The sequence below is a fragment of the Lycorma delicatula genome, chromosome 5, assembly GCF_047948215.1.
Source record: "Lycorma delicatula isolate Av1 chromosome 5, ASM4794821v1, whole genome shotgun sequence".
NCBI lineage: Eukaryota > Metazoa > Arthropoda > Insecta > Hemiptera > Fulgoridae > Lycorma > Lycorma delicatula.
In genome coordinates, this window is record NC_134459.1 from 161,971,283 (window position 1) to 161,984,320 (window position 13,038).

The 13,038-nt window shown below is 34.5% G+C and overlaps 1 long non-coding RNA gene across 1 annotated transcript in view; it reads left to right on the plus strand.

Moving 5' to 3' along the window:
- LOC142324573 (uncharacterized) overlaps positions 1-13,038 on the plus strand; it is a 316,768-nt gene that overhangs the window by 199,775 nt on the left and 103,955 nt on the right. The window contains exon 3 of the long non-coding RNA XR_012756327.1: positions 10,891-11,115. This is a non-coding gene — a long non-coding RNA (uncharacterized LOC142324573). The remainder of the gene's footprint in view (positions 1-10,890; positions 11,116-13,038) is intronic.

Genomic DNA, 13,038 nt, shown 5'->3' on the forward strand with positions numbered 1-13,038 from the left:
TGGTACGATGTCTGTACCCGAAATGGCCGTGGGATATACTTAGGATTTTCAAAAAAATATTAATTGATAATTTAAGGAATTCTTATCGCAAATAAATTTATAAAACATTGATTAATTGGATATTATTTAGTAATTTTATTAAAAAGAAAAAAAAAATGTATTAAGCATAACGTTTGCTTATTTACTTACATTTCATTTTAATAAATGTTTTGAAATATTCTCCTTCGGTTGTCTAACAGTGTTTCAGTCGGTTGTAAAAGGTTAGTGACTATTCAATGAATCCGTAGTGATATTTTATGCTGATTCTCGAATTCTGTTATGTAAATCGTTGATATCTTGGAGCTATTATGATAAACATTATTTTTTTAGTGGCCCCATAGAAAGTAATCAGATGATGATGACAAGTCGGATGATCTCTCCGGCCATTTTATTTGATCCCTTCGGCTAATCCATTTTCCTGGAAAAATGCATTTAAAATTTCATGTACCTGAAGGCTAAAATCGAGGCTGGGACTAAAATTTCAATCTTGTTGATATCAAACAACTTTCTTTCTCTTCCCGGTGGAGTCAGCTCGGGTGCGAGGAAGACAATTCTCCGCCGGCTAGGTAAGCTGAGGGAAGCTTTTGTGGCGGTAAGCGAGGGTTTCGAGGCCTTGGCCTCCAAGCCCCAAGAGGTCAAGGCTCCCAAGGTGGTTGTTCAGGCCCCAGCGCAGCCCAGGCGCTACGCTGGTCCTGAAGACCAAACGAGAGGCCAGCAAAGTGGTAAAGAAGCCGGAGGTAGTTTTTGTTAACAAGGCGGAGGGCTCCAAGACCACGAGTCAGGAATTGAAGCGCGATTTCCGTGAAGCCCTTCGTGGCGACCGGAATCGGCTTAGTATTCGAGATATAAGGGAGACCAGTAAGGGTTTAGTCGTCGTTGCGGATAACAAGGAGACGGTCCAAGTCATCAAGGACTCTCCAGCGGTGCAGAATCTTGAGGTCAAGGTGGACCCCAAGCGATTGAGAAAGCCCCGAGTCATTATATATGACATCGAGCGAGGTCTCTCTGATGAGGAAGTTCTGTCTCTCATTCAAGAGCAGAATACTAATTTGGTTGCGGCCACGTTCAAAGAGCAGTGTAGGTTAGTCTTTAAGACTGGAAAGCGTGATGTCCCTCGGTATCACGGAGTTTTCGAATTAGGTGCTGGTCTCCACCAGAAGTTTTTGTCCGAGGGTAGGGTCTTCGTCGATTTTCCCTCTTGCCGCGTCAAGGAATACCTTGATGTGCAAAGGTCCTTTAAATGTTGTAGGTTCGGCCATAGGGCCAAATTCTGTAAATATGCGTCGGTCTGCGCGCATTGTGGTGAGGAGGGCCACAAGAGTGACGATTGTCCGCAAAAGAAGGAGGCTCCGGTCTGCGTTAACTGCAAGCAGTTACGCAGAAACCATAGGCACTCCATCAATAGTAGGGAGTGTGGTAGTTACTGAGCGGTTGAGGTCTACTTCAACTCGCTCGATGGTTAGGTTCGGTCAACTCAATGCCCAGGGTGCCTATGCGGTCCAAGGCGAGTTAGGTAACGTCGTTGAAAAACGGAGCCTCGATGTTTTACTTCTTCAACACCCGTATGTTGTCAAGGGTGACCTGCCAGGTTTTTCAGGCTGGAATAAGTTCCATGAAGGTGATAGTAAATCCGCCGTTCTGTGCAGGAAGTCAATTGATAGTATCTTTATACGGCAGGCCTCTGACACGCATCATGTCGTTGTTAAGTTTGCTGTGGATGGTTTCGACCTAGTTGTGGTTAGTTCGTACTTTCAGTACAGAGATCCCACTGAATTACATTTGGAAAGATGGGATAGAATTATCAGGCTGGTGGCGGGTTGTCCTATTGTTATAGGAGTTGATGCGAATGCCAAATCGCTTCTTTGGCACAGTGGGATCACAGACGACGGCGGAGAATTGCTAGAAGGCTTCATCGCGCAGCATCGTTTTGAAGTGTTCAATGTCGCCGGCGAGTCGGCAACCTTCCCCGGGGCAGGGGGATTACGGAGGATCTTCCTTGGTACCAACATTGATGTTACCATAGGCAAGGATATCCCTGGTAGGATTCAGAACTGGTCTGTAGTCGATGATTGCGAAAGCGACCATCGGCTCATAGTTTTTGAGTGGTTAGGTGGGCTGCGCGATGTCTTTAGGGCGGACGCCCCTGTTTAGCAGGGGGGCTTCTTGCACAGGCGGGCGGATTGGCCCAAGTTTTCAAAGATTTTTGCGGCCAGGATGCGGGTGTTCACTCGTACCCTAGACGAGGTCCGTCTAGATAACCTGGCAGAGAATTTCTCCTCTGCGGTGGTTGAAGCCGCAGAACTCTCAATCCCTCGTAGAACGGGTCGAGAGAGAGTAGCTGGTTGGTGGTCTCGGGACTTGACTGCGATAAAGCAGGCCATGGGCCGACTCAGGAGAGCCGCACAGCGTGCGCGTGATCCTAACCTGCGCGAGGCCTTGTTTGCGGAGTATCATCAGAAAAGGAACGAGTATTTTCATAGAATTAGGACTTCTAAAAGAGATTCCTGGCGCTCTTTTGTCTAAGAGCAAGGGAATAAAGACCCTTGGGGTGTTGTTTATCGTGTGCTTGGTCAGAAACGTAAAAAGGACAGTCTTCTGTCGGCTCTCTCGACCCAAGACGGCGTTGTTGTTGAGAAAGATCGTGTTCTATCTCTTCTGATGGACGATCTGCTCCCCGATGATACCGCGGTTGGTGAGACCTCGTATTACCGGAGAGTTCGAGCGGCGGTTGTAAATTTCAATACGGACTCTGTGTCTTTGGAGATTACTGAGGCGGAAGTCCGCCAGGTAAGCTGTAGCCTTGCTAGGAACAAAGCCCCCGGATATGAAGGTATCACGGTGGAGCTCCTTGTTCGCACCCTGCCTGTAATTCTTGGCCCGTTGACTAGGGTATTCAATAGGTGTTTGTTTGCCGGGTATTTCCCGGCTTGCTGGAAGCGTGGAATCTTGAAACTGTTGTTCAAGGGTGGCGACAAGTACCCCACCGTTAGTTCTTCTTACCGTCCTCTGACGCTCTTACCAGTTGTTGGAAAACTTTTCGAGAAGGTACTTTACCTCCGCATTAATAGTAGGCTTACTTTGAATCACATGCTGATGGACGACCAGTATGGCTTTAGACCAGAGGATGCGATTATTAGGGTCAGAGACCCTAACACTAAACCTAATACCAAAACTGAGAAGCAAACGTAAATTGAAAAGAACAGAGCATAGTATGAAATAAATCAAATATATAAACGAAAAATATAAACAATAACAATAAAACACTAAAGAAAGCACAACGAAAACAACTTAATATAAGTGTTATGTTCTCGTACTGCTGTTTGAGGTGAGGAATGAGGATTCTCAATAAATTCTTGCATAATCTCTAACGATTTTTTGTTATTAGTTGTTGGAGATTTAGCCTAGGGATTTATAATAGGGTTTTACCGTATTATTAATGTTCTCTGTCCCTTAAAATCGTGTAATGATTTTGACACTGTACCTTTTGAGATAGGGTTACGATTTTTAAATGTTACATTGAACAATAAACAAACTTCATTATTCGATGTAACTCTATCACCAAAGCCCTTCTCATTAAAAGTGTGACCCACTCTTGTTCACAAGTGATATCTTGATAGCAATGTTAGCAGGTTGTACCGAAAAAATTAATTCAGTAAAAAACAGTTAAAAAAAAGGGTAAAAAAAATTTAAATAACAAATGCGGTAAAGATAGACAAAATCAGTTAGCCAACCGATCAAAATAAATTTCATAAGAAATAATTTTTTGTGTTAAAAAATGTAGTTTTATTTCCATAAGTTATAAAAAACAAACAACAATAAAACATGATAAAAACAAATAGTGTCATTAGGAAAGAGTACAGATTCTCAAATATTAATATTGGAGAAGTGTTAAACTTTTTAACTTGTAGGTAATTTGCGGAAGAAATCTGTAAAATTATTGTCAGATTTTATTCGTCTTATTAATTACTATATTTATTTACTTACTATACTGGTTGCGCTAACCTCTCACCGGGTCATTGCCTCGCCTGGGTCATCGTTCACCCTATCCACTTTGTTCGGCTTGACCCTCTCCATCTAGTGACCGTATATTTTATTTCACATCATCTTTTAAACTTGGGTTTTTCCAACGGCCTTCATTCTGTAGCTACAGTTCATTCTTCATTCTTATTAACCTACCATTCCTTGGCGGTACAATGAAATGAGAAACAGTCGGATAATGGATAATAAATTTTGTTTTAATTTTTTAAAAGGAAATTCAAAAGTGTTATTTTTATAAATAGATTAAAAATAAACTTTGTAAAATGTAAAAAATTTCTTGCAATTTTTTCGTCTTTTTTCGATATTTTTTTTCGTTTCATTGTAATATTACAGAAATTGACATACTTCAACAATCTTAATTAATATACTGCTATTAATAAAGATATGTACATTTTCCCCGATTATTTGATTTTTATTAAAAAAAAAGGTAGGTTTTGCGTAAAAAATAAGCCGATCAAAGTCAAAAGCTTGTAGAATTGCGATTATATTTTTATATATGACTAACTCTCTATGAATATTGATCAATTTTTTTATTGTAAAATTGTACATAATCCATATCTTTAATCGGGCTGTTAAAATTCATGATATCGAACAAATCGTTTTCTGTAACTTTTCGATAAATATAATAAACAATTGTTAGTTCAGAAAATGAAAAAAAATTGCCCATGTGAAACCATTATGTAAAATTTTTGTTTAATTTTAAATGTATTATATTAATCTATTACGATGATATTAAAAAATTACCGTAGAAAAGTGATGTATAATAACAATTTAATTCTAGTAACCTTTTTATAATAGTGTACAACACACTGTAACCTGCGGTTTCTTACAATATTCACTATAAGATTTTAATTCATCAAAATTCTGTTTATTTCAAACAATATGACACAGCTAATTGATTTCTACAACAGAAATTTTTTCTAGGGTGGAAAATTATTTAATTTGATATTTAAATTGTTAATTTCTGATTTTGGAGGAAGGGCATTTTATTCCTGACGTCAGTTTTTTTTTTTTTTTTCACCTACTCCCTGACGTTTGTTTCGCTCCAGTTATGGTCACTCAATTATCGAATAAACATACAGGATTGTCAAGGTTATCAGAAAGTGCCTAGAATAAAAGATGCATTGTTCGGTTTTTTTTTTATCCTGCAGGCCGTTGATGAGGTATACTTTCTGACCTACTTTATAAATTGAAAATGAGCCTTCTTAAACCGTATTACTTGATCCTATACAGCTATTCTGAACATTTTGGTGTTTTTATATTTCAAATAGACTAAGGAGTTAGTAGATACAGAATTTAATAGTTTTTAATATAAATATAATGTTTAACGCTAGCCATATTGATAATCGGGGATTGGCTTGGGGACTCCGTCTTCGTTTAGTCTTATATGTATAGTTGTCAATCCTCCTGCTACTGTCGCACAGCAGACCACGTGATGCGCGGCCAGATGCGCGCCAACATATAAATAAAAAATCCTTACTTTTTATTACTAAATATTAACTAATAATTCCTTTCTTTTATCATTAAAATTAATAAATAATAATAAGTAAATAAAAATAAAACTAATATATTGTTAGAAATTAAATAAAATCATCTGTAAATTAATCGACGACAGACTGCTTCAAGGGAAAGGCTGAGAGAGAATCGGACAGAGTCGCCGTGCGCAGCTGCCCTGCGCATCACCATTGGTCCGCTCTGCGCCAGTAGCAGCTAAAATAAAAAAGTAAGTACAAACAGCAAGCAAACAAACCTACACACCATTTTTTTTTTTTTTTTTTTATAGAGAGTGATATGGACACAGTCTAGAACGTGCAGTTGGTTCAACTTCTAATGTCATCCCCCATTATCTAGTAAGCTTACTGCCATGTGATTTATGTGATTGTTAAATCGTTGTTCTTAAACTGTATGTCTTACTTTAAACTGTATGTCCTCCCTCATGGACCGTAATCATAAATAACCCTGGATCTCATTGTTACTTCTAAATCAAGATAACTCTGTTATACGCTTCGCTAGCTTATTCTGAAACCATTGTAAGATGTCGACATAGTTTCTGCACCGGTATCCCCCATAAACGTGTTTTTCGATTCCATACGTCCAGATAATTTTGGAATTGTTGAGTATACCAGCAGCTTATTAGGCAAGGACAAAGAAGAACGTCTGCCCAACAACCAGAACGTTTTCTTGAACTTTATCTCAAGTTGCCTTCTCTTCTTATATTAACTTACTACGTTAGTCGACTGCCGAGGTGTAGACCTAGGTACTTCTCACTCTCAGCTTGCGGAATTGTTGGGTCCACAACGCCATAAATGTGGACCCATGGGAAAATATGCAGTTTTTTGGAGTTCAGCTAAATCTCTGGATAAATACATTAAAACTAAATTATTTTAAGATATCATGCTAGATTCCGTATTAAGGAACACGCAGTCTGTTTAGAAAAAAACAATTCAGTAACAAAAAAAAAAAAACTGTTTAACTTAATCGACGCTTCTAATCATAGTCTTTATTTTTGGTGTTGTTACAAGCAAAGACTTCGTATTAGCGAACTATCAATTTGATTGTACTATGTCCAAAATTTTATCATTGAGGTACATTAACGTGTGTTAAATTATAACTCTGGAAAAAATATTTGATCCCTTCTATTTTCATTATAATAGGCTCACATTTGAAAAAAATTGCAACTTTCTGAGTTAAAAATATTTTTCATTTTTATCAGTTTTTTTAGCTAATATTTTAGTTAATAATTCTCAGCTATCTTTTGGATAGTTCAATAATATCTATTTTTTTACAAATGTAATTCTATTTTGTTCAATTTAAAATATTATGAACCATAGTAATCATTCTAATATATCACGCTTGTTAGTATTAGAAACTGATTTTCTGTAAGAAATTACAAGAAAGAGATACTCGTATTTCATAACAGATTTTTACGAAAGTGAGATGTGATGAAAATTGATGATTTTTGCTATATTAAATTTATAATTTTCGTTTACAGAAAATAATCTGAACATAGTTTTTTTATTTCTTTCTATAAGAACAACATTGATAAAAAATTAGCCCCATAACATTAATTAATTTTTTCGGAATAATATATTTATATAATTAAAATATTTAACAAAAACTTGATGTAAACAAGAATAAAAATGTATATTTTATTTTTTATTTTTATTTCTGTTACTGGAGTATTAGGTATTTACATAAGTGACTAAACATTATGTTATTTTGACTAATATGATAATAGATTAATAACGCAGCTATCTATAATCTACATCGAAACGTAATTGTTTTGGATTACGACTAATTAGTCCTTAAAACGTAGGTTTATATACATTAAAATTCACCATTGATATATGCAAAACGTCAGGTTGCATGTATTGTTACATTTGTTACGTACTAAAGCCGTCAGTTGTTATATGTCAATATTCTTCATTGAAAATCTTGTACTTTACATTATGGTAAATGGTTTTGGACAACAAAAAATTTAGCTATTGTGTATACTCATAGGTTGTAAAAAAAATTTTAAAAGTTTATATTTTGAAATTTAGTTTTTCAAGAAATGATATGAAAATATTTATTATTTTTCAATAAATTTTTTAACACTTATTTTTTTTCCTAAAAAAATAACTTAGAAAAGAATATTAAGAATGTGTAACTTACAATTTTATGGAAAACCTTCATGAAATTCAACATTAAATTTTAAGAAACACTGAAAAAATTAATCAAGCCTCTCATTTAGACTAATTAATGATATCTAAGGATAAATTCTAACATAAATTGTAAAAAGATAAAAAAATTAAGACTGTAAATAGATTTCTTTAAGATACATTAAAATTTGCAGTATTACTGTTACATGCGAGGCACATGATCTGCTGTTAATGACACAAAGTTTCGTTTTTTGCCTTCTACTTTTATTGCATTTTTACATGTCATCCTGATTTATTTATTCCACCACCATTCTTTACTAAGCTAATTACTATCACATGTTCCTTTCAAATCTTCAAAGATTATAAACTTCTTAAGCGCCCCTTTAAATGTAAAATATTCCAATTTTAATTTATGTATTAAAAAATCCATCGTAAAGGAACCACTAATATTTTCATTCTGTGGAAATTTTCATTTACGAAAATGATATTAAAACCTAATAAACCTCCATACGATCCTAATTCTAATCGTTCAACAACTCTCCTTCCTGTTTGTTCAAAAATATTTGAAGGACAGCTTTATCCCAGACAACTACCTTTTGAAGATAACAAATTTATCTCAACTAACTTCCAGATATGTTTTTGATTTCATAGTAATACTTCACCATCCATCGACTACACAGAGTGGTAAATATTTTTGCATTTGCCCTAGAGAAGTCGTAATACGCTAGGCGTTGTGTTCTTTGATATTAGTCAATTCTGCGATCGTTATTGGATATATCTAAAATCAGATTCTTATCCTAAACATATTAGCTTATGTTTCAATTGTTTCTCATCGATAGATATTTCTCAGTTTCACAATTTCGTGCTCTTTCTTTTTTCTGTTTAGCTTCCCGTAATTACCTTTCGGATAATACGTCAGAGGATGAATGAGAATGATGTGTATGAGAGTAAATGAGTCTTGTACAGTCTCAGTTCGACCATTCTTGAGACGTGTTGTTAATTGAAACCCAACCACCAAAGTACACCGATATCCACAATCTAGTATTCAAATCCGTGTAAAAATAACTAAATGATTTTACTAGGACTTGAAAGGTGGAACTCTTGACTTCCAAATCAGCAGGTTTGGGAAGACGGGTTCACCACTAGACCAAGCCGGTGGGTTTTACTATTTCGTACTCGGTCTGACCCTTTCACTGCTTGACAGGCATAGCTCAATTCTTGTTCCTAATCTATATAACATCAACACTTCAAATATAACCCTGTTAGAAGATAACTATTTCTTCTTGTGCAGACGATACTTCACTTTAAGGTCTTTCCACCATTCGTTCGTTTAAACTTAATAAATCTACTAATTAATTCTTAAACGTTGTTTATAAACAGGAGTATAAAAATTATCAACAAAATTTATAGCGAGTTTTATTTCGCAACGTCAATGTTATGTGCATTTAATATCTTTTTTCTTCTTCTTTTGTTTACTTTTTCCGCTATTTTTGTACGAATAATTGAAAATAACATTCTCGATACCGCATGCCAAGCCCATTCGTTCTGCAGCGATGTTATCGGGGATCAGCATGTGGAATTCTCTCACACAAACTTCCCTGAGCTCCAAGAACCGGTCGCATCGAAGACCGGTTCAGCTGTGTCAACCCTTTTGCAATAATCACAGTTAGCAGAGTATCTCAATTCCCGCTCCTACAAGTATGCTTTGAAGCAGCTGTGACCGGTTAGGAACCAGGTCAACTCGTACCCTATTTTCCCATTCTTGTGGTCCAGCATTTCTCCAGGTCCGAGATCAGTTTGTGGGCCTATCTACCCTTCATCGAGTAATCATGTATATCGTACCAACTTACCTCAAATTGATCTAACAAATTATTTCGGGATGTTCATCAGACAATTTGGAATGAACATCTTACACGGTACGTAAAAATTGGTGAGAAAAAACTATTTTATTTGATTTCAGGTCTTCAAATCTTACTTTTTACCTATAAATAGAAATTTATAATTCAATTTTTAAATCGATCGAGTTACATATTAACGAATTTTTTGTTGTTCTAAAACCATCTGTTGTATATAGAATATATTTTCTTTCATCCAAACTACCAAGACAAGAAACTAATCCCTCCTTCTCTATAAAAGAATGCTACAATCAGACTTATGGATTCCGTATATCAGTGTTCTTAAGGACAAAATTTTCTTACAAGTAATCTATATATGTTTTAGGGACAAAATAGAATTTAATCAAATCGATTAATTATCGACCATCACGAAAATTATCAATAAACTTTGTTTGAAGATTAAAATGAAGTCAAAGTAGAAATTATATAAAACATATCCATTGAATATGTCCATTCATTTATCTAAACTAGTTAACGTTTATCTCTTTTTTTATACTCTCGCTGGTCAGTAATTCCCTGTAAGAATTTTACAATCATTTCTAATTGTGTATTATGAAATAAACTTGTTTTCGTCTTCATACTAGAAAATGAAGTTTAAATTTGTAAAATACAAATTTCATACTCTCTAACTGCTATTGATGAAATGGTTTATACTGTTTACGCTCTTTTCCAACCCATTTTGGCGGAAAAAATAAAGATCTCTCTCTCTCGCTCTCTTTCTCTCTCTCACTATACACACACATATATATATATAATCAATTGATATTGTTTTTCTTTTTTAATTTAAAACGTCTCTAATATGTTTTACAAACACTGAAGAAAATGATATTTAAATAATTTTTGTTAAAGAAAAAATCAGTTCTGTAATTTTAAACGGTTGATTATTTATTCATTTTGGATGGTGAAGTATATATACAAGTCTAAAAAACTGTAATATTACACTAATAATATGGTGTTATTTAAACGTTTTTATCATTAATACTAAATTTAGATTACAACGTTCTCATCCTACTAATTTTGCAGTATACTGAAGTTTAAATTTACTCGTACGCAATGAATTAACTAATTGCTCACTACTAGAATAATTATGAATTAAAATATTTACGTTATATCTAACTAGTTTTACACTCAACCCGTTGTTACTGTGACAGCTGTTTAATTATTAAAGCATGCATTAATATATTCTACAACACTATCATTGCAATTCAACAAAAGTTTATAATAATAATAATAAAAGTCTGAAAATCTAATAATAATAAGAGTTTGGTACTATGTAGGTTCAAGTTACGATAGAGAAGGTCTTGGATACAGAGATTGTACAACATTCAGCCATGGAACCTCGAAAAGTCCAGAGGGGTCCTACAAAGAAAACGAGTACTTCAGCCGCTACAAAACTGTCATTGGGGAGTAGATCAAGTCTGGGATCAGTCATCTGGGTGGAGACCGTCAGGAGAATGGAAAAAGGAAGTAAGAAAGAATGGCTAAAGGAAAACCTAGGAAATGTAATATGTTTTAAATAAAGATTTTCTAAGTTTTCTATTTTCCTAATAATACGTGTTATACATTATTAATATATGAATGTGTATAATATATATTGTAATATATAATATATTGATAATATTAAATTAATGTTTTATTTTCATATTAAGATTGTGCTTAGCAGATCGCCGAAGGTCACGTCTTATTCTCAGTTTGCTGCAGCTCCTGTAGCTTCCGTTAACCAAAAGACGTAATCTCTTTATGGCACCAGCTCTAGCGAACATAGAACGCAATTAATGAGTAACTGAAAAGTCGACCAACTAAATAGACCAGTCAAAAACCGGTACAAAAGGTAGCAGATGTTATTAAAACAAAGATTTTTTCTCCAACAAGGAAAAAGCCTTCTACCAGTTCTAAGGGGAAGGAAAATGAAGCGAAAGCTCAGAGGAAGCCTGAACCAAATTCAACGCAAGTCAAGGTACAGATCAAGGAAAGCCCCGTACATAAGTAAAGAGAATGTTGGACAAGTACCAATGGAGCCACTTAGGGCATTGAGATCTTTAAAAAGGGGCGAGTAATTTAACCGCCCAAAACATTTTAGCGGGGAGTGCATCAAGTCTCGACTCGTTGCAATGCTCACCGCACCATCTCGGCCGGTATCATCTGATGCCGGCAGCAGAGGATCATCCGTGATTTACTGCGGAGAACGGGTAGAATCCATCTCCAAAGCCTCAGACATCCAGGAATCAGAGGTGAAGACCGTCAGGAAGATGGAAAAAAGAAACAAAAGAGAATGAACTAAGGGTAAATCTTGGCGTCTTGGCGATAGATAATATAAATGAGTTTTTGGACGAATTCTCATTAAAGATAAGTTTTTAAGAAATGAGGGATTATTTCACCCATTTTGATAGATATGATAACATTTCTTTAAAATGGAAGTTTACCTTTAAATGATAGAGCCAACGGTGTAAAATACACCGTTGTCATCTTGCGTTCTTTTGGAATTTTTAATGTCCTACGGCAAGTTTATTTCTGGATGATCTGTTTGACAAGACTAGTCTTTTGATTAACTCGGTAGTTATTTTATCAGAGAGAAAAAGACATTTTTTCGTTTGGGAAAAGTGCTAATGACCATAACGTCGATGCCTGTACACTCAAAAAAAAGAAAAAAGTGTAATGAATTTATAGATAATGCATTCAATAATAAAATAAAATGTGTAAATTAATGATATTTTCATCAAATATTAATATATCGTGTAAACGACCCGAGATTATTTCCACTCGCGCAGTCGATGAATTATTGTCCTTGTTTCTAATCTGTTATTAATTTCATTGAAATTCTACAAATATTTATATTTATATTTCATAGAAAATCATTGAACTCCAAATAAAATTATAAATTCCGTAAACTTTTGTCAGGTAAACATAATATAAAATAGATTTGCTCTGGTTGAAGAAGTCGAAAGCAAACTTCTATATTTTTACTGATAAAGATACTGATGCAGGTATCTTAGGGTCCTTTGTTCTAAGGATGTATCTACCTTAATTTTATTAAAACAATGTTGCTGATATAAATTAAGATTCGTAGAATAATATAAATGACAATAAAATAAATCCAAAACATAACATTTTTGGAATCCTTTATCAGCATTTTTAAAATCATAAGAGATTTTTTAACACAATACTTAAATTTAATTTTCAACCTCAGAGTTTTCGTAGTAAATTTTGTTATTCATTTAAATGTCATAAAAAAACAATTTCATTCATTTTTATACCGAAGTATTAAAATAATTTAAAAATTTTAATTTCAGTTAGTTTAAATTTTACTGGAAAAATATAATAAAACAAAAAAAAAATCACAGAATGATTAATATAAACGAGATTGTAAAAAACAACCGAAAAAGTCACTTGATTAGGATAATAATATATGGCGGTCTTGTAAATAA